Here is a 22153-nt window from a genome sequence, read left to right as displayed (position 1 = left end):
GCAGAACTGGAGTTCATTCCCTCCTGCTCGTGCAGCTGAACTGAGCTTCTTAATAAAGCTTCTCTAGTCTCCCCTCAGGAATTTTTAAGAGCACTCGACACAAGCCGTTTGAAAGCAGATCTACCGCTCTGCTGTCCAGGCATTCGCGCCATTGCATTCCAAGTGTAGGGTTGCCAGATGGTTTCAACAAAAATACCAGACACACAGGGGCAGCCTGTCCATAAAGGCGAACTAGGCGGTCGCCTAGGGCGCCAAGTTAAATGGGGTGCAATGGGGCACCAAATAGTGGCGCAATATCAGTGAGGGGTTGGAGGTGGGGGCGCTGATTGCATGGTTTGCCTAGGGTGCCAGTTGCTGGAGCTAGTCTAGGGCCGCTCCTGCAGACACTTGACATTACATCACAATCTACACTACTTCTTATTTAGAATATACCGGACACTTATATTTTCTCATTTATATTGTCTCAATTTGTTTCCTGAACAGAAAGCTCCAATACTGGACTGTCTGGTTCAAAACCCTATTGGGTGTCCCAGGGTGGCGAGAGATTAGACACCCATTTCCTCCAGGGCTGTGGCCCCAGGTGCATGGGAGTCACTACACGCAGCCACAGGACAACGCCTGGAAAACTAACGTAGGAAAAAAGTCACTTTAGCCCTCAGGGATCGGGGAGGCCCCCCGGGGCAGGAGGCAGGCGCAGGAACAGTGCACACTTCCAGACCCCATCCTGTGAGTGCGATTCCAGCCACCCCAGCTGTTCATGTCCTGGGCCTCAAACCTGATCCTCAGCGTTCCCTGCTCTTTCCGCTTTGCCCCAGCCAGGCTGGGTGCACCTCTCTCATGTGCCTCAGCCCAGGCCTCCACATGGCTTTGCCAGCAGAGGTCCCATCCTCCCACTCTCCTTGCTGCTCCAGTTCTGAACTCGCACTGCACACCCCTCCCAGGCCAGATCGGCAGCTTCCCCCGGCCTGCAAGTGCCAGGAGTTGCAGGCCAGTGGTTTGCATCCACTCAGGATAAGGACAAACCCACTCGTCTGTTGTGCCAGAGGGTCTAGGGGGGATTTCAACCAGTCACCTCAGGAGCTCTGCTTTGCAGCACCCAGGCAGCAGCGAAGGAGTTAAGGCAGAAGCTGCTCCTAAGCCACAGTTGTTCTGTCAGGGCAGAGAAACATTGCAGAACCGGCTTGGCAGCTGCGCGGCTCCACCCCAGGCAGTGTGTCAGCACTGAGCCAGCTCCACAGACTCCAATGACAAGCTCCTTCGCGCACAGGAAAAGCCCAGCTGCGGCACAGTGCGCACAACCTCACAATGGTCTTTTGAGGGGATTTCCCTCGCCCGAGCAGTGTTCGGCTTCTTGTAACCAGACCCACATGACTCTGACTGTTCAAGCGCCTTACTGTTACTGCAATTAAGTCTGTTGGTAACTGAAACTGCATCGTATAATTACAGCTGGACCTGTAACACCCTGTCATCGGAGCCCTGAGGCCTGGCCAACCCTGGAACTTAAGCTGGAGTTTTTCGGAGCTGCCACACGGTATCCAGTGAGACATGTGCAGGGAAAGGTCACCCCTTCAGCAGGCCCAGCAAGGCCAGGAACAAACCAGGCCCTTCATAGTAGCATGGACCATATTTCCCTGTGCTGAACGCAGAACACCTGGTAAATATTCAAGGAGTTCAGTGGGAATCAGAACTATGCAGTACAGACACTCAAGTTGACTGAGCCCTTGTAAAAAAGAAATCCTGCCCAGCTGGGATCTTGTTATTTTCCTTCTTATCTTTAAGGTTTGCACAGGGAGAAGTCCCCCCCCCCTTACCCTTTTCTCCCTTGGGCATTGGGGTGGTGCTCTCCAACCTCTCTTCCTGGCTGGACCCTGGAGACAGACCTGCCTCTCCTGGTCCAGGCACTGCCTCTTCTCAAGGTGACATGTGGGGGTATGCAGGGGCACAGGCCCCCTCCCCAGATTTGTCTGGATTCGCACCAGACCATAGCAAGCAGCATTCTTTTGGCATTTTGTGGGCAGGAAGGGATGGGAGCCGTTTCCAGCAGAAGGGGAGAGAGGGTGGGTATAGGGATGACCTGGCCTGTATTTTTCTAGAAGTCATCTTTTCCCTCCCATGCCCCACACCCCTGGGCCTAAGAGCAGCTTGTCTCTTCCTACACACACAGTGTAGAAAGGCAGCTAACACCTCTAAGATACTGCTAGCCACGAAGCTCACCCAGCCACATCCTCTTCCCAGCTCAAGCGCAGGAAGAGGTGAAGCCCTCAAGATGTATTGAGCACCCGGCCCTGGGAACCAGTCTGCAACTGGGGACAGAGCAGCCTGGGACAGGAACGAGGGCAGGGGCAGCATATGAAGAGGGTGCTAAGTGCCTCTGCATGGGGGCCTGCAGGCTCAGGTGGCAAACAGGCTGGAAATAGCTTCCTCCCCGGCGCTCCAGAGCTTAGCGGAGAAGCTTCCCTGTGCCAGGGCAGTGCGGGGCTTTGGCACAGGCAGGGCTTGGTGTCTCCTGGCCAGTGCCCTGGGCCAGAGGGCATGAGCTTTCCCTGGGTGCCGGCCCAGCCAGAGACAGTGGGGGAAGGAAGGTGCCTGCCAGTCAGGCTGCTGATGAGCTGAATGATCCGACCAGAGACTGATTCTCCGCAAAGCACCAGGAAGAGGACTCACTTCGCTAGAGGGGGTATGGAGGAACCACAGGCCTGTGGAGAGGGTGAACAGACACAGCAGGGAGAGAGTGAGTGAGAGGGGAAGCATGTAAAGAGGTGATGAGTGGGCAGCTGTGGTGACATGTAACCAGCCACCGCCTGCCCCCACTCACCAGCCACCATAGCCACCAGCCACACTGGCTGGAATCGGGGTGGGGGAGGGGATCCTGCTGGCTGAGAGTGGGCATGCAGTGCATTGATGAACCAGAAGCCGTCCCTGCATGCTGCAGCTTTGCCCGACTACCAGCCTGGCACACACACACCCTCTCCACGGGTGCGTGGGCGGCTGGCAAGCAAGGATCCAGCCAACAATAGGACACTCCCTGCCCCTCGCAGTACTGAAGGGAAAGAAGAGACAGAAAATACAGAGCAATCTGCCATTTAAAAAAAAAAATAGGGACATCGGCAGAAGGGCTTAAATCCAGGACAGGACCCTTTTAAATGAGACATTGGGTCACCCTACATATGGAGTTTCAGTCACTCCTCCCATCCATAGGAGGGCACCCTGGCAGCACAGCACCCCCTATGGCAGCGACTTGGAATGTAACCAACTCATCAACATCAAGGCCAGGCAAGGCCTTCTTTAGTCTGCCCAAAGACAGGCAAACCCAGCCCTGGGAGAGGAGATTAGCAGAACGCCCTGAGCCTGACCCTCCTGGGGGCATGACTGGTGCCTCCATTGGGGTCTGGCGCTGCATCTCAACTGGTGTCAGACCTGGTTTCTCATTGCTCTGGTTTCTCATTGCCAGTGCAGGTGTCCTCCTTTGGCCAGCAGTCAGGGCACATCAGGTGCCTGGCAGTGGGGGAAGCCAGGGCACTTTGTGATAGAGTGGCCCACCCTACTCACCACTCACACACTCCAAGGAGCTGACAACATCCAGCATTTAATCTATTGACTAGGTGCCACGTGAATTTTGTATCTTCCTCGATTTTTAATAAAATGGCCTCACAGAAGTCTAAGTGTATTACATCAACACCATTTCCTTTAGCAAACTTCCAGCCTTCCTAAAAAAAAGGTATCAACATAGTCTGATGGGATCTATTTTCCCTAAGCCCACATTGATTGGCATTCATTACATTCCCCTCCTTTCATTCTTTATTAATTGTTTCCAGAAACAGCCTCTCCATTCTCTTTCCAGGATGACGAGCCTATAGTGACTGAGGTCAGACTGTTTACACACTGGCACACCAGTAGGTTTCTTCCAGAACAGTCTCAACATTCCAGGATTTATTGAAAGCAACACTCACTGCCCAAAGATGCCCTCAGCCAACTCTCTTCCAACTCTTGGAGGCAAGTTATCTGGACCTGCTCATTTACCAATCTCTAACTTTAGCAGCTACTGTATAGCAGTATTCCTTCCATTGTACTAATATCTCCGGAGCAGCTCACATGCTAGGACTTCAGCATCATATTGTCCCCAGAAATTCTTAGCTTCTGTTTTACATCCACCTCACCTTTCCTCCATTTGTTTTATACACAGTGTTTTACAGCTGCTTGCACATCTCCTCTTAAGTAGATTGATTTTTTTAAACCAATGTGGCCTCCTTCTTCAGTTGTGCCTTTTTGGGCATCTAGTGATGTGTTCTTAAACAACTCCCAGTTCTCCCTCCCATTGTTTTGATTAAATTCACTCCTGAGACTTTGGCTCCACCCACACAGAGAGATCTGGCACACAAGCTCTCCAGTGAGCTCTGTGGCCCTCTTTCACCAGGGGTGGATGTGGTGCTCGGATTTAGTAGCCTTGTGCTGCAGCATCTGCATTGCACAGGCACTTTCTTGGTGCTACCCACCCAGAGCACAGAGAGATACAAGCACAGCACTGGCTATGCCCATCTGCCTGGCAACCAGTGAACAGCGTCCACTGATCTTGAGCCACCCCCTTTGCATGTGGAAACAGCCTCTGCAGAGCAGGATTATCCAGGGCATACCATACGACCTATTGTCTCTCCCCCATGGGGTGACAATGGGACTCACCCACTAACACAGCCTGCCTTCAAGAGAGACACTTAAGCCCTATGGAAGGTTTCTTTGCTGAGTGGAGAGAACCGTAGAGCATCACACTAGCCATGGGCATAAGCCCCAGAAAAACCAATCCCATAGCTGCCCCACCCCATATAATGTTCACAGCCTCTGCCAAACACACCAGGCTCACAACTCTGCTCCAGCTGGGCCCAGCCAATTTCAGACTGACTAAGGGCTGGGACTTGAAGGGCAGGCACAGAGTGCCAGGTGCAATAAATCAAGGTAGAAAGTGCAGCGCACAACAGGGAGAGCAAAGGAACCGGATCCGGACTTCACTAGAAAGCTGTTGGATGGCCACCAGGTTGCTCCTGCCTAGCATGGAGCCAACTGCTCATTAGCACCATGAGGCACATGCTTAAACCCCAGCCACATAAGACACAACCATTCTTCCTCTGCACTCTGCTCATTTATTACCCCACGCTCTTGTGAGTAAGGCCTGGCAGGAGGCCTATGCCTAGAGCTTACCCCTGTTCTCACACACAGCCTGAACTTGTGATGGGACACAGCTCATTTCCTCTCCAGTCACATTTAATACTAGTTGGCTCTTACACAGCTCTGGTCAGAGCAGATCTCAAAGGGCCTTACAAGGGATGGCAAGGTCATTCTTCTCGTTTTACAGTGGGGCCGAATGAGGCCCAGGCAGGGGAGGTGACTTTACCAAACCACTCAGCAAGCCCATTCAGGTCTCATCTCTCAGGGCCTGTCCTGTGCCCCACCCACTAAGCCATTTCCATGAAATCTTTAAAAGAATAAATTTCATAATTCCACTTCAAACATCTGAACCTCACATGCAGCCTTCAACACTGCTGCGTTTGGCTAGTCCATGGACACCAAGGGTGTGTCTATATAGCACCCTAAATTTGAAATAAGATACTCAATTTGTGCTATGCAAATGGAGTATCTTATTTCAAATCTATTTTGAAATAGCTCATTCTGAAATTAGGTGCGTCTCCACGGCACATTATTTCGAAATTTGGCGCTATTTCAAGCCATCCCTTATCCATGCAATGAGGTTTACCAGGATACTGAAATAGCATACCCGTTATTTTGAAAAACCAGGTGGCCTATGTGGACACAGGGTAGCTATTGTGGGATACCTCCAGTTTCCTGAAATAGTCATGGGCTGTGTCTAGACTAGCAAGTTTTTCTGCAAAAGCAGGTGCTTTTGCAGAAAACCTTGCCAGCTGTCTACACTAGCCACTTGAATTTCTGCAAGAACATTGACTTCCTACTGTCTGAAATCAGTGCTTCTTGCAGAAATACTAAAGCTTTTGTGCAAGAACATTGACTTCCTACTGTCTGAAATCAGTGCTTCTTGCAGAAATACTAAAGCTTTTGTGCAAAAGGGCCAGTGTAGACAGCTCAGATTTGTTTTGCACAAAAAAGCCCCGATCACAAAAATGGCGATCGGGGCTTTTTTTGCGGAAAAGCGTGTCTAGATTGGCCTGGATGCTTTTCCACAAAAAGTGCTTTTGCAGAAAAGCGTCCGTGCCAATCTAGACACTCTTTTCCACAAATGCTTTTAACGAAAAACTTTTACGTTAAAAGCATTTGAGGAAAATAATGCCAGTCTAGACATAGCCATGCAGTGTAGAACCTAACCCAAGACATGAAACGGACCAGAAACAAAGAATGAAACTGACTTATCCACTCTCCCCCTCCAAGATGAGATAAATATCAAGAGTGAACAAATTTCACCAGTGGAAAACAGACTTTTTAAACAGCAGCAGCTTGGAAAACTCTCTAGTGTGTTAGCAAAGCAGTGATCACATTATAAATGTTTGGGGACTGGAGTTAGCAGCAGGCTTTTCCAGCACAAAGCAGCTGCAGACTCAGTTTGACTGACTGGCTGAGCTGCATTTTAGTTTGGTGCATCTCTCAGCTAAAAAGGTGCCAGTAAATCAAGAAAGCTCCATAAAGCAAAGATTGTTTCTCCAGCCACAGCCTGCGACACAACCCAGCGCCTTCCAAGCTTAAACTCACCAGCACCTTGCCAAGGTCAGATCAGGCTCCATTGCAGGTCCTCTCCCCTCACTATCCCAAAGAACCCAGGTTGTTCTATGTCAATTGCTCTCTGCCCCCAATCATTCTCAGCAAACAGCTGCTCCTATCTTCACTTTCCCCTCTTATTGGTCCCACCTGGGCCTCTGGCAGACTGACATGCTCCAGATGACCCCTGTCCCCATCCATGAGCCTTTGCCTAATAATCCAGGATCCTACAGCTATGGGCTTCCTGCCCCAGCCTCCCCCTGGACTAGCTGAGGGCCCTAGGTGGGTGCAGTGCCAGTCACAGGCTGCTGTGCAGGGCTGGAGTAGTGCAAAGCAAGTAGAGCAAATAGGTGGATCCTGTCCATCACTTCAATCCCATTAATCTCCTGTGACACTAAGGCAGCCAAGTTGCCTCTGTCTCCACTCTCCTGCCAACACTGGTTGCTGCATCTCTGCCTGTCTTTGCCTTAATCCTCTGTGCCCAGCTGTACCAACTTCTGCCTCCCAAGGGTGGCCTGTCAGCTACCAGGGTAGCACTGAAGTGGTGAAATGAGGCAGCTCTCCAATAATGCAGGCTGGGGCTCTCAGCGGGGTGGAGTTTCAGCCATTGGAGAACTTAAAACTCCACTTCCACAGAAACAAGACTCTCCGTCAGTCACTGAATTGTCAGTGTGAACGTCTCCTTCTTAAATGATCAGTCTCTTTACGGCCTGGGTGGCATCCAAAGTGCATGTGAGGGGGATAGTGTAAGTGTGGGACATTCCTTAAGTAGCTCAGGTCACGTCCTGTCCCACCTGGGCCAGAACAACCCGTCCGTACCCACCACACTGAGGCCGCTTAAGAGAAGTGCCTACTGTTTTATGCTCCCACTTCTACTCTAGACATTACGGTACCCCTGGGCGGGGGAGGGGTTTAAAGTTTGACTAGGGCCTCACTATCCTGGGAGGAGAAGCTCTGGGAACTTCCATGGCTTCAGATGATCAAGACTTTGAACTTTACAAGCCCACTGTGAGAGGGAACCTCCAACAGCTCCCCCCCCCCCATCTCATTGCCTGAACACAGTAGCTCAGAGACAGCCATGCCATTAGAATCAGCTCCTCCGATTCCCTCCTACAAGCGCCGGCCCCGACTGCTTGTGGGAAACGACCGGGTCACCAGCCCCATGCCAGACGGCAGTGGCACAGGGCAGTGCTGTCTAGGCCTTGTGGGTGACTTTCCCCTGACAGAACAGGAAAGGGCCCTTTCCCTGACAGACTTTGGGAGCTGCATTTCCAAATGAAAAGCAGAAGCACCAAGTCCTCTTTCCTTCTGCTGTTTGTGGTCATGCGCCATCCCCTGCTAAAGGAAAATCCCTGAAAGAGATCAGCGGAGCATATAGAAAGTTACTGAACCCAAATTCGGTTGCTCCAGGGTCTCTGTCCACTTGCCCTGAATATCGCTGCTGCTGAAGACACCCGTGTGCTCTCTGATGAGCCCCTAGCTCTGGCACAGACGGGCGGTAGGCAGACTATGGCTCACAGGAGCTCACAAAACAGGGAGGTGACCAATGGGTTCCCCCAAGGATCTGTACAGGGCAGGGCTGTCCCAAGGGAGAAGTGGGGCCTGGAACAACCTTCTCTATAGCCCAGGCTCCACCCCGTACCCCACAGTGCCCCTGCTCTGCCCTCAGCGCACCCCCATGCCACCCTTCCCCCAAGACCCATCCCTGCTCTGCTCCCACTCCACCTCTTCCCAGCCTTGCTCTGCCTTCTCCCATCCTCATCGCACCCCTTTCTCAAAGCCCCCACAACCAAGTAACAGGACCCAGGGAATTGCCGGAGAGCCTGGTGTGGGGCAGTCGCAGGTGACCAAGCAGCCCACTGCACTCTGCTCCCCTGAGCCTGCATCACTTGGGAGACTGGAGCCAGCTAGGGTCGGATCACTCTGCTTTCTGTCACCGCCGTGGAGTGGAGCAACACAGCTGGACGACAGCAGTGGAGTGGAGCAGGCTTCTTCGTCTCAGGGTTTAGCTGATCACCATATTTGGGGTCAGGAAGGAATTTTCCTCCAGGGTAGATTGGCAGAGGACCTGGAGGTTTTTCGCCTTCCTCTGTAGCATGGGGTACAGATCACAGCTGGAGGATTCTCTGCATCTTGGGGTCTTCAAAGTATTTGAAGGCTTCAATATCTGAGATATAGGTGAGAGGATTATTCTAGGAGGGGTGGGTGAGATTCTGTGGCCTGCACTGTGCCGGGGGTCAGACTACATGATCATAATGGTCCCTTCTGACCTTATAGTCTATGAGTCTATGAGTCTCCCATGTGGTGAGGTAATCCCACTGGCTAATCTCCATAGGGGACCATCCTGGCCTTGGGACAACTGGGGTGACTGCTGGGGGGCTCCCCAAAGCGTGGGCCCAGAGTGGCCACCCTGAACTGTCCTTTGCATGGGACAGCTCTGGTACTTGAGCTCTTCAGTCTAGGAAAGGAGGTGAACAGAGAAATGGCACAATTTGCAGATGATACAAAGATACTCACGTATGTTAAGTCCAAAGCAGACTGTTAAAAGCTACAAAGGGGTCTCACAAACCTGGGTGGCTGGGCAACAAAATGGCGATGAAATTCAACACTGAGAAGTGCAAAGAAGTGTAATGCTCATTGCAAATGATAACCCCAGCTATACACTGACAACGAAGGGATCCAAATCAGCCGTTACCTTACCAGAAAAGAGATCTTGGAGTCACCATGGGTAATTCTCTGACAGCTTCTACTCCTGTGCAGCAGCAATCACAAAGGTTAATGGTGGGTTAGGGATTATTAGGAAACGGAGAGAAAATAAGACAGAAAATCCCACCCTGTCACTGTATAAATGCATGGAATGCCTGCACCCGGATTACTCTGTCCGGTTTTGGGTGGCAATTCTCAAAAAGAGGCTGTGGAACTGGGAAAGATTCAGAGGCTGTAGGCACTTGGTAGTAGGGGTCTGTTTAAATAATCAAGAGCTGTTTAAATAATCATTATAAACTGGATGAAAATGTGGAATCACTGCTTGCAGCACGTGTGGGTGACAAAATACGAGCAGAGTGGCAAACAAGGCGGAAGCCAGGGTAGTGACATCGAGTGATCTAGATCCCTTGGGAAGTTGGAGCCATGTGAACAAAACAGGTTATCACAAAGACAAATGCAAGGTCCTACCTTAGCTCCAAAGCACAGGCCACCCTCCTGGAATGGGGCACTGCACCCAGGCAAGCAGGGACTCAGAGGGATTTAAGGGTCACGCTGGGAAAGCCGTTCAACAGGAGGAGCTCCCAGGGCGATGCTGTGGTGAATATGGCTAAAGCCATCATTAGATACATCAGCAGAGGAGTGAGTAGGGTAAGGAGCCTGGTTTATCCCATGTCACCTCTTATCTCCATTGGAGCTGCTCTATGGGAAGCAGACCTACAGGATCCTAGATCTCCTCCACTAGCGATGGGAGGAGCCAGGATCAACAACATGGTACAACACGAGGTCTGTCAGAGGGAAAACTTGGATCCTCTACAGGCTTTGCTGCAGGAGAACACCCTGAAATCTCAGAACCAAGAACAGTCTGACAACAATGGGCAAGAAAGTAAAAATTTAAACCCAGTGAGAGGGTTTATTGGTGCTGCCTACCCTGAAGTCAAAACTGGTGGCCAAGTGGCAAGGTTCACTCAAGGTTATAAATAGGGCAAGGGCAGTTGATGATGAAATCCAGGGAAGAAAAACGAGACAGAGACTATACCCCATGCATCTAGTGAAGACTTGAATAGACCAAGAGGGCCTCCTCATCAGGCCCTTTTCACCAGAACCTGAGCTCGGCCTGCCCGTGCCCTTCATCCACGATAATGGAAAGAAAAGAAACAGCAAATACAATGAATTGAAGACCTCCCTGTGGTGTTCATAGCATCGCCATATAATTCCAATGGAATCTACTACCAAGTGCAGACTATTACAGGGAAAAACGGTCCCTGAGAATCTAACCAGGGCTCTATCAATTTCATAGCTGTGAAAAATGCGACACAGATTGTGAACTCTGCTCTGCAGTGTGAAATGTAATCTCCCATGCTGCTAGGAACCTGGGCACGCAGCTGTTAGTCTGGCCAGGCTGGGGAGGAGACAGGCGTTTTCCTTCCTCTACACGATCACTTTTGGTGGAGAAATCAGAGCCACCTTGAGAGGCAGTGCAGAAATTAGGGTGGAGTCTACACTAGCCTTGCCCTGAAGGCTGCACAGAATTGAAGGTTGCATTCTTGGGACCTCCTTCCCACAACAACTTTGCAAACTCCCCCTTTCACCACACACACAATCCTATTTTGGGTCAGGACCTGTATTGGTTACAACACCATGAAATTTCAGATGTAAACATCTGAAATCATGAAACTGACAAGAACGCATTGTGAATTTGGTAGTGCCCTATCTATGACCTATTCAGTTGAAGTAGAGGGAAATTGTCTGCTGGAAACTTTTGTCAGTGTTGCATCTCAGGATCATTGGGGAATGCCCAAGTAGAGTCCACAAGAGGGTCATAAGGCTAGTGGGGAGGGGGGCAGGTTATGAGTAGGGTCACTAGCCAGCCAGATTTTCCCAGTCATGGCCTCTTTTTTGGTCCTCAAATCTCTCCCTGGGCAGATTTTGGAAATATGAAAACATGCCTGTGATTTTTCCTGGCTTTCCAAGCTGGCCACTGTCTGGGCACCCCTTTCGCATGGCAGCACCGCTGCCAGCAGCTGCATAGAAGGAAGGGTGGCATGTTTTAGTATTTCCACTCTTCCTTCTGCACCATTGCCGTTGGTGGCACTGCCATTGGATCTGGTTGGCAGCACAGCAGCGGCTGCTGGATGGTCACCAGCTCAGAAGTCAGTGCCATCACTAGCAAGAGCACAGAAGGAAGGGTGGCACGGTATGGTATCGCCACTCTTCCTTCTGTGCCACTGCTGGCGGTGGCACTGACTTCTAAGCTAGGTATCCTGCAAGCAGCCACTACTTTCTGGCCACGCTGCTGAAAAGTCAGTGCTGCTATCAACAGAAGGAAGCCCAGCACAGTATGGTGTTGCAATGCTTCCTTCTGCACCATGACTGATGGCAGTGCTGCCTTCCAACCTGCGTCGCCATAAAGCAGGTGTCACTGGCCAGGTGTCCAGCTTACATGGCAGTGTCACTGCTAGCAGCAGTGGAAAAGGAAGGGTGGCACTGTACGGTATTGCCACTCTTTCTTCTGTGCCACTGCTGATGGCAGCGCTGAGTTCCAAACTGGGCGGCCACAGAGCCAGGCACCTAGCTCGGAAGGCAGCACCGCTACCAACAGCAAAGCGTACCGAAGGGTGGCATCTGATGGTCTGGCTGTCCTTCCTTCTGCGTCACCGCTGGTGGCAGCTCTATGTTCTAATCTGGGCAGCCAGACAGGCAGTGCCACCACCAGCACTAGTTGGCACCAGCACATGACCCGTGCCCCCTGCTGCAGGAAGGCAACTTTGCCCACCCCCAAACATGGGGGCTACGTCTAGACTGGCATGATTTTCCAGAAATGCTTTTAACAGAAAAGTTTTCCATTAAAAGCATTTTCAGAAAAAAGCGTCTAGATTGGCACAAACGCTTTTCTGCAAAAGCACTTTTTGCGGAAAAGCATCCGTGCCAATCTAGACACACTTTCCTACAAAAAAGCCCCAATCGCCATTTTCGTGATCGGGGTTTTTATTCGGAAAACAAATCTGAGCTGTCTACACTGGCCCTTTTGTGCAAAACTTTTGCGCAAAAGGACTTTTGCCCGAACGGGAGCAGCATAGTATTTCTGCAAGAAGCACTGATTTCTTACAGTAGGAAGTCAGTGCTTTTGCGGAAATTCAAGCGGCCAGTGTAGACAGCTGGCAAGTTTTTCCGGAAAAGCGGCTGATTTTCCGGAAAAACTGGCCAGTCTAGACACAGCCGGGGTCAATCAGACCATGAGTATTTTGGCAAAATCCACCAGCCAAACCCCTGGGAAAGAATTCTCTGTAGCAACTCAGAGCTAGAGCTACCGTACTTCCCCGTGCTGAATATGGGACACGTGGTAAAATAACTTGTACTCAACTGAGTTCTGTGGCAACCAGAACTGTGCAGTACAAACGTTCCAACACTTTGACTGGGGCTGGTTGTCCGCCCAGCGCCGGGCGTGGCGGGGGAGGGTATGATATGGAGGAGCAGCAAGGCTGCAGGGCGGGGCGGGGGGAATGGGAACAGTAGGGAGAGGACAGTGAAGGGGAAGCATGTGAAGGGCTGATGGGTGGGCAGCGGAAGTGACACATAACCAGCCATGCCCAGCCTGCATTCACCAGCCACCACAGCAAGCAGCCCATGCTGTTTGGAAACAGGACAGAGGGTGAGGGGAGCCTGCTGGCCAAGAGGAGGCACACAGCAGGGCCTGCACTGATGGACCAGCAGGGCGAGTGGCTGGCCCCATATGCGGCAGCTTTGCCCAACCATCTGCCTTGTGCACTCACCCCCTTCATGAGCCACTGGACCCCCCGCACACACACTCACCGTGGGTGGGTAGCGGGCTGGTGAGCAAGGATCCTGCCAGCAGCAGGATTCACCCGTACTGATGGGAGGGGAGAGACAGAAAACACGGGACAATTGGCCCATTTTAAAACAAAAAAGTAGGGTCACCTGCAGGAGGGCTTAAAAACAGGACATCTGGTACCTCGAGCTCAGGCACTGGCACTGGCTGGGGAGTGGAAGGGAAGAAAAGCCCTTGTATTCGGTCTCCCAGCCCTGCAATGCACCCACCAATGGCACTCAGCCATGGACTGGAGATGCTTGCCCCACTAGGCTGAACATTAAGGGCAGGCAGGAGGGCAGGGCTGGGCGGGGGAGCATCACCAGAGCAACCAAAAGGAAAGAGCCAGCCCAGGGTGGAGACCCAAGTTTTGGTCTTGGTGACAGCTGCAGCCTTATAGGCTCTATTGTTGCTCTTCTTCCGCTGGCTCCTGACTAGGCTGGCTCTGTCATACCGCAGACAGCACTACACAGCACGGGAGCACACACGCCGCCTGAGCTCCGCTTTGTAGCCCTGCTCCTGTTTTCAGAGGTTAAACCCAAACCATAGTGTAACAATCTCTGTGGGGTCCAGCAGTTCAAGCACACAGACGAGCATGGACCCTCACAAACAGACAACCGCCAAATGCACATGCACACAGCCACACACAGCAGAGACAGCACGAGTCTGCTGATAGCGGGGGTGGGGGGACATGACCCACCCCATGTCTGCCTCCCGGAAAGCAGCAGCCCCTTCCGGCATCTTCCAGCTGTTCCTCATGCCTCTGCCTCTCCCTGCCCAGAGCAGCCTGCTGCTTGCCAACCCAGCTTCCCTGCAGGGATGGGGGCTGGCTGCACCATGTGACCAAGCATCTGGGGGTGCTTGTGACCCCGCCTGCCCTGTTCCCCCCATGTGTTGCCACAGGCTCATGTACCTCAGACACTCAGACAGACAAACAGCCATTTACAAATGCACCCCTCCACCATGCACACACCACACATTTGCTCCCAAGTAACTCTCACAGGAATATACACACAACCATTATTTCACACACCCATGCACACATCCAGCCACTGAAGCACTATCAGACACACAGAGACAAGCTGATCACACATTTTCACACATGCTCCACCAATCTAGATTTTCATTTCTGCCCAAAAATGCTCTTGACACACAAGACTGAATGCCCCCTGACACGTCCTGGGAATGAATCACTTTTTGACGTGGCAACCTGATGATCTACATTTGCTTTCACTTTGCAGTCAACTGACCTACATTGCATAGCCTTTCCCAGCTGCTTTGAGTCCTGACTTTCAAAAACAAACTATGTCCTGACACTTGTTATATTCCAGCTGTTTGGACATGCACAGCCTTGGACAGCAAATCCTTTCAAAAGCAACCTGCTGCTCCCATTGAGTGCGTCACTCGTGTCCAGCCCTGGAATGGCTTAAGACAGGGGTTCTCAAACTTTGTGATACCGTGACCCCCCTAAGTTGCTCGCGACCCCTCAGGGTATCGGGACCCACAGTTTGAGAAACGCGGGCTTAAGAGTTTAGAGATGTCAAAGAAACATTATTCAGATATTTTGGATAACTTCGTAATGACTTTGCTTTGACTGTGCTTGTTGTCCTTTGTATTTGCTTTTTACAAAGCAAATATATTTCAACCCAATTCATTGAAACCCAAAACAAATGGATGAAACAAAATTCTTCTTGTGCAGAAGTGGAAATCATTCAAGGTTAGGTCAGCAAATCAACGAACCGCAACAATATAATAGATGATCAATCACATTGCTCAGGGTATGTCTACACTACCCTCCTATTTCGAAATAGGAGGGTAATGTAGGCATACCGCAATTGCAAATGGAGCCCGGGATTTGAATTTCCTGGGCTTCATTTGCATAAGCCGGGCGCCGCCATTTTTAAATCCCGGCTGGTTCGAACCCCGTGCCGCATGTAGTTCGAACTAGCGGGGTAGTGTAGACATACTCTCAGTTATTAAATATCAGATATTCAGAGGCGAATTCATGACAATTAGTTCACAGATGACCCAGAAGCTGAAATTCATTGAATCTTCCTAAATAAGGAACAAATGAGTGAAAAATTAGGTGAGTAGTTTGACAGATGGCAGAGGCTAGGTAGGAGTGCTGTGAGATTGCCCCGTTCTGCTCAGTTGGTGAAGAGGAAAAGGGTTAAAAGCACCTAACAGAGGCTGTGTCTAGACTTGCCAGTTTTTCCGGAAAATCAGCTGCTTTTCCGGAAAAACTTGCCAGCTGTCTACACTGGCCGCTTGAATTTCCGCAAAAGCACTGACTTCCTACTGTAAGAAATCAGTGCTTTTTGCAGAAATACTATGCTGCTCCCGTTCGCTCCTGTTCGGGCAAAAGTCCCTTTTGCGTAAAACTTTTGTGCAAAAGGGCCAGTGTAGACAGCTCAGGTTTGTTTTGCGCAAAAGCACGTCTAGATTGGCCACAGACGCTTTTCCGCAAAAAGTGCTTTTGTGGAAAAGCGTCCGTGCCAATCTAGACGCTCTTTTCCGAAAATGTTTTTAAAGGAAAAAAGCATTTAAAAGCATTTCCGGAAAATCATGCCAGTCTAGACGTAGCCACACTGTTTATTGCGGATTATTCACCTAACTGTGGTTAATAAGCAGGACCCCACAAAATTCACAGCCATGCAAAACTTGTCATGGACAGTGAAATCTGGTGTCCTCCCCTGGAATCTGGCCTATCATTTCCTTTTACCCTATATTAGATAGATTTCATGGGGGAGATCAGTGTTTCTCAAATTGAGGGTCCTGACCAAAAGGTGGTTGCAGGGGGATCACAAGCAGCAGTGCAGAAGTAAGGATGGGAATACCATACCCATCTCGCCCTTACTTCTTTCCTGGTGCCTTCAAAACTGGGGAGCCAAAGAAAGGCAGCTACTGAGGACCCAGCTCTGCAGGCACTAGCACAGAACTAAGAGTGGCAGTACCATACCATACCATACCATTCCATGCCATCCTTGATTCTGTGCTGCTGCTGGTGGTAGCTCTATCTTCAGAACTTGATTCCTGGCCAGCAGCCATCACTCTCCAGCTGCCCAGCTCTGCAGGCAATGCTGCTGCCAGCAGCTGCCCAGGAGTAAGGGTAGCAATATTGCAACCACCATATAATAACCTTGTGACCCCTCCCACAAACACACACACAACTCCTTTTTGTGTCAGGATCCCTAAAATTTAAATATCTAAAATCATGAAGTTTACCATTTTTAAAATCCAATGACCATGAAATTGACCGAAGCGGACCGTGAATTTGGTAGTCCTATTAATAAGCAATGAAAAATTAGTCCTGAATTTCAAGGACAGCTTTCCAAATCAGACTGACGTCCATTGATTCCTAGACTGAAGGCAGTTGTGCACAGCAACTGTAAATGGACTCATTTTCAAATGTTCACTGCAACCTTATGTGGGCAAAGCTCACAATTGTGTGTGCACTTGAACATAAAAATGTAGGCCCACATTTTCAGAACTATTTGCATGCATTTGGGCAGCTAATTTGCACATGCAATTACTGCAATGTCATGTACAAATGGTGTGTAGCATAATTATGAAATTTGCATGTATACAGATATGGCTATCTAGTCACATAGGTGGGCTATTACTGTATTGTAAGCAAAATTGGAAGCAGTGTAAACTCTTATGTACTATGCTGAACTCATGGGCCTGGATTTGTGTGTGCACATGTGAGGTTCGCATGTGCAAAAAATTGTCGACACAAATATAGAGACTGGATGGTGGCTGCTTTAAAAAAACTGACCCACAACAGTTACCAAATGGGGCCTATGTCTGCAAAATACACCTTCAACTTCTGTCTGGTAAAATTATCCCAAAGGTAGATGATGTCATTTCTATTCTTTCATCCTGACACTGAATCCCAACGTTATGTTGAAGGAGCTCAAAATGAGAAAACAGGCTCTGTTTCAACAGATGACCTCCAAAGATTACTGAGGAAAAGCTCCCCTCGTTTGACTGTTACGGTTGACCCACATACACCCTACCATTACATAATCATGGTCACAATACTACTACCACCTTTGTCTGTCCATAGTGCTTCTCATCTGAAAATCTCAAAATGTTTCACAAACATTAATTAGGTTTCAAAACACCTCCGTGAAACTAACAAGAACAGTATAGCTATCCATTTTTTTCAAAAGGGGAAACCGAGGCACAGCAAGCTGGAATAAAATGCAGGCTCCTAGTCTTGTGCTACAAATTAGTGGACTATGAGTTCTCCCTTGACACTCTCCTTGGCTATTTGTGTAAACCAGGGGTGCTGTTTTCAAGATAGTTATAAAATTCGCTTTTATGAAACACAGGAACAAAGTATTTGTCATTCTGGTCTGGGACAAACCACACGTCTGTCAGATCTGATATCCTATCTCCAGCACTGACCCACACTTGCCCCCTCAATAATGCACCTTGGTCATTGTGCAACCTGTACATCGGGGAAAGCCAGTCAGATGAACTCAGTGCACCCTACAGCATAAGGTTTGAATGTCCTGTTTATCATCTTGTCTTCTACAGCTACGTGTTACTAATGGTCTACAAATTAGCCAAGACTTCTGCAAAATATCCAGCCACTGGTCTGTATGTTTGACTCAGTTTCATGGCAATCTTGGCTCTGACAGATTCAGAAACACCCCACACTTCATGTAGTGAGAAAACTTGCACTTGGCTAGCACAAACTGATAACCAGTAATAATGTGTTGGTGCAGCCATGAGCTAACTGGGAAGGTTATATATTGCCCAGTCACAGCAATGAAATCAGCTACTGGAGCTCAGTCCTGAAACATCTGTGCACTCCCGTGATGGGCTGAGTGCTCTCAACATGCACTGTGTTCAATGGGAGTTGAGGGTGCCCTGTGCGGTAGGGGTCTGCAGAACGTGCTCCTTTCAGAACATATGTCACATAGCATCAGCTCAAGCAAAACATCCCAGTCTGTCTCATAAACAACAGTGATGCTCTTTGAGGCCTGGAAGTAAGGAGATCGCTCTGCCAATGACAACTAGATACCAAAGGAGGCTCCTGGTGCAGAAAGTGCCCATAAAAGAGAGGAGAATTGCTGTACTTAACGGACTCGAGGAAATATCTAGAAAGCCAGCAGGAGCGACAGTGAGGTTTGCTATTTTTTGTTTCGATGTCAGCCCTGCAGTCGTATCCCCTTAATGCTGAGCAAGCCCACTTTAAACCTCATTGTGGAACATCATAAACTAATGAAGGGATGGCCTGTTTCGGGCTCGACATTCATACTGCTTAGGGTGTCCAAACCCATGTGTATAAAAGGCGATTGGGACTGCTTATTGGGTCAGTGACTACACAAAGGCATTTATTTATCCATTCACAAGCATGCCTGCAGCAATGAGCACAAATGCTGCGTGAAAACCGGAGGGGCATTTTGCACACCCATTTGCAGGCACAGAGGCAGATTTCTAGAAACATGCCGGCATTTGGGAGATACGTTTTGCCCTGTGACAGCTGTTCAGTGTCACGCATGATAAGCATTGGCTGGTCTCCACCTATTCCCTAGGGGGTGAAGAGCACACAAGATTTCATCCACCAACTCAGCTGGCAGTAACTGGCATCCTTGCTGACAGCAGAGATTGAAGGCAAAGGGCTTGAGCCAGGGCCCACTGAAGTCAATGAAAATACTGCCGTGGGCAATTGATCAAGCCCTAAACTATCCCTCGTCTTTAGAGGTGATTTCTTAGATCAGGGAAGAAGCACATTGATGTGGCAGGAATTGGTCCTCTGGCTGGAAGGCTCATACTCCACTTTGGTCTCTCTGCTTACGCAGCACCTTTCCCTTGCACTAAATTCGAGCCTCTTGGATGCAATGGGAATGAAGTTTCAGAGGGGGCTCTGCTTGCCTTTCTATCTCCTGCCATTGTTCACCATTTACTCATTGCTTTTTAAGAGTCACTTGAAAGAAATAATAGCAGCACTTGGGTTGAGAAACTGGCCTCCAGAATTGCCCCTGGGCTGCTGGGTAAGGCACACAAGAATGCATCTTGAGACTGCCTCGCTTGAGACACAGATATCAGTCATTAGCCTGTGGTGAATAACACCGAGCAATGTGCGGCTGAGACATGCAATGCAGAGGTTGTATCCAGTGAGGGGAAGGGGCAGGGCCTGTACAGCTTGGACTGGGTGTTGCCTTCTCATTGTCTTCCTGTTACCAAAGGGGCTTCACTTCTCCTTTCCTTCTCACAGCACATAGCTAACAAGAAAGCTGCTTCCATCCTGAGCCCGGGCACTGTGATCTCTTGGCACACACATGGGTTGCATAAGCTGCAGAGAGGGTCTCCTGTCGCTCCCTTTGTTACCTTACTCCACCCCAACCCCAGATCTGCCCTCACTGACCCTTCTTTGTTCCTTCCTCCTCTCCATTCCCAAGCTGTTGTGCAAGAAGCAACATAGACACAAAAAGTGAATGGTGCAAGCGTTTGCAAGGGAATTTCAGAGAGGGAGGGATCTGATGCTGCCCCGTACACCGGGGTCATTTACGGGAGTTGCTGTCAATAAGAGACACAGTTTCTAAAAGCAGCATCATATGTCCCCGGCTGCTGGCTCTTACTTAATCGCTGCTTCCTCAAATAATGCCTAATGTTGGGTAAGAGCTTTTCTGGAGGTGACAGAAACAGGAAAACGGTGCGAGAACAATCCACTTGCCAGTTCTTTACTGAAGACAATGGAAAGTTTTAATGTATTCAGTTGGGCAGACACAGAACCATTCACCCAACTTCTCTGCCCCTCACCCCTGGAACAAAAGAAAGGGTGAGGAGTGGAAGGGAGTTCTAATAAATGCAATCGGCACCCATACAAACTATCATTGGTGTGGATTTTGCAAAGCTTAAATCCAGCCCATGAGCTTGAAAAATCTAAATCAGTCCACCATGAGATTCCTTCCTCACTGGTGACTCCTGGCTTCCTGAGCTTATTTTAAAACACAGAAAAACCTGGCAACTAAATCAGACCACAGTTTTCAAAAGTGACTAATGATTTCAGAAACCTCAGTTTTGGGTGCTCAGCTTGAGATACCTTGAAGGAGCTTGATCTGTAAAATATTTTGGTGACCCACCTTCTGGAAATCAAGGTCCTCTAGGTGTCTCAAGTTAAGCACCCATAATAGGAAGAACCAAGAATCAGTAGTTGCTTGTGAAAATTTTGGCTTAAATTGTCATGAAGCACAGCCAAGAACTTGCATCTTCAAAGCACTCCTCTGAGCACGCACATTTATTTATTTCATGTGTGCATAGTTGTCTAGCCAAATGATGGCTCGTTAGTGGCATGAACCTAGTCAGCCGGCATTCATCAACAACGTGCATCACCATCTGTGTTGCGCCGCAGCTGCACCAAGTGCCATCACAAAGGCCCAAGTGATGCTGACTGGCTGTACAGAGACCTTGCCTGGTTTGGTACTTGTTCCATAGAGGCCATGGGACAAATCAAAATCAGGTGGGCATATTGTGGGGCTGGTGATGAGGGACTGGTTGGGGATCATCATGCACATCCATTCCTTTTGGCGGAGTTCTCCTCCTTAACATCCAGGCATGGTGGATGAGACCATAGTGAGTGACATGGTGGCAAACATGTGGCTGATGATTTTAAGAGGTCATTGTGCAGTGCCAAGCTTGGGCTGGCCCATACTTTCTCCAGTAACTTACCGGTGGCAACCTGTTGTCTGATATTAGGAGGAACAATATTGCTCAGAACCAGAGTTAGAAGCAGGGTGCTGGAGATGATGAACATGTCAGCTTGTTACTGCATATCCCCCATATAGGTGTGTGATGCTCATCTTCATACTGGAGCACAATGCTCCATCACTGAACATGAGGTGGCAAGAGCTGATGTCCACAGGGTTGGGGCACGAACACCCCATGATGAGCCTGCTAGTTTGCTAAGAAAATTGTTGCATATCTTAACTTTAGCTGCTGTCTTCCTCAAGTGGGCAAGGTAACTAAGTGTGCAGCCTAAGGTCACAGCCAGATAGACCAGTTCTACTTCATGCTTCACCTTCTGACCATTCAGATAAACATTCAGTTCTCAGGTTGTGCTGGTGTGATGAAGATGGAACAAACTGGAGACTGCTTTTATGATGCTTGACTGGAGATATCAAATCCTACAGTAGTCAGCTAAGTACCATGCCCCAGTTTAGAGTGGAAACCAGCTCGTGAAACATCTGGGCCTGAATACTGCAACAGATGTTGTCTAAGTGAAATTTTGTGACTCCATTGTTGGCAGGTCTTTGATGTAAAGCTTGAATAGGATTGGAGAAAGCATAGAACCCTGGGGTAACCCTTTGTCTTCTCTCCTATAAGGACTCTGAACTGTCTATCATGAAGGAACAGTTCACCTTTGATGCAAGGGAGAAGGACTTGTGATACCTTCACAAGGAGACCAGTGTGCCATCCTGTACCATGTGCTGTTGTCAGATCAATGACAACAGCGCCTGTTTTCAAGTTTCTCTGGAAGCCATTTTCAACAAATGTGGTAAACACAAGTACTTGGTCACATGTGCTATGGCCTTGGCAAAATTCAGCTTGGTCAGGTCTCAAAAGACTCTCTGTGTTGGTAATATGCATGGTAGGACCAAGCACTCCAGTGCCTTAAAGCACACTTAAATAATGATATGGGATGGTAGCTTGATGCTTGCCTTCATGATGACCATAGCGAAGAACTGCGCAAGTCAAAGCTGAGCATGAGGCCTAAGGTTTTCTAGGAATTCTGGAGATATGTTGTCGTAACCCATGCTAAATCTCCCATGCTGCAATTTTAGTTCATTGATTCTTGTCCTTACCTGGATGGTACTCGGTGTGTGTTCCAGTTCTGTTACAATGAATAGTTCTGTGCAGCTTCTGATCTGGTGTACACATGTAAACTTATGC

The 22153-nt window shown here is 49.4% G+C and overlaps 1 protein-coding gene and 1 long non-coding RNA gene across 3 annotated transcripts in view; one reads left to right on the top strand and one right to left on the bottom strand.

Annotated features, from left to right (window-relative positions):
- The window catches only part of LOC106732447 (CCAAT/enhancer-binding protein beta), a 99032-nt gene extending 93629 nt beyond the window's left edge, over positions 1 to 5403 (top strand). For both annotated transcript variants that reach the window (XM_075901211.1, XM_075901212.1), the window contains one exon: positions 1447 to 5403. The gene's annotated coding sequence lies outside the window, so the exon portion shown is untranslated. The remainder of the gene's footprint in view (positions 1 to 1446) is intronic.
- Positions 1 to 22153, bottom strand: part of LOC142818850 (uncharacterized) — a 256896-nt gene that overhangs the window by 25242 nt on the left and 209501 nt on the right. The gene's annotated exons all lie outside the window — the stretch shown is intronic.

This window comes from Pelodiscus sinensis, chromosome 18 (genome assembly GCF_049634645.1).
Source record: "Pelodiscus sinensis isolate JC-2024 chromosome 18, ASM4963464v1, whole genome shotgun sequence".
Lineage (NCBI taxonomy): Eukaryota > Metazoa > Chordata > Testudines > Trionychidae > Pelodiscus > Pelodiscus sinensis.
The sequence above is the reverse complement of the archived record's forward strand: the minus strand, read 5'-3'. Positions and strand labels throughout refer to the sequence as shown.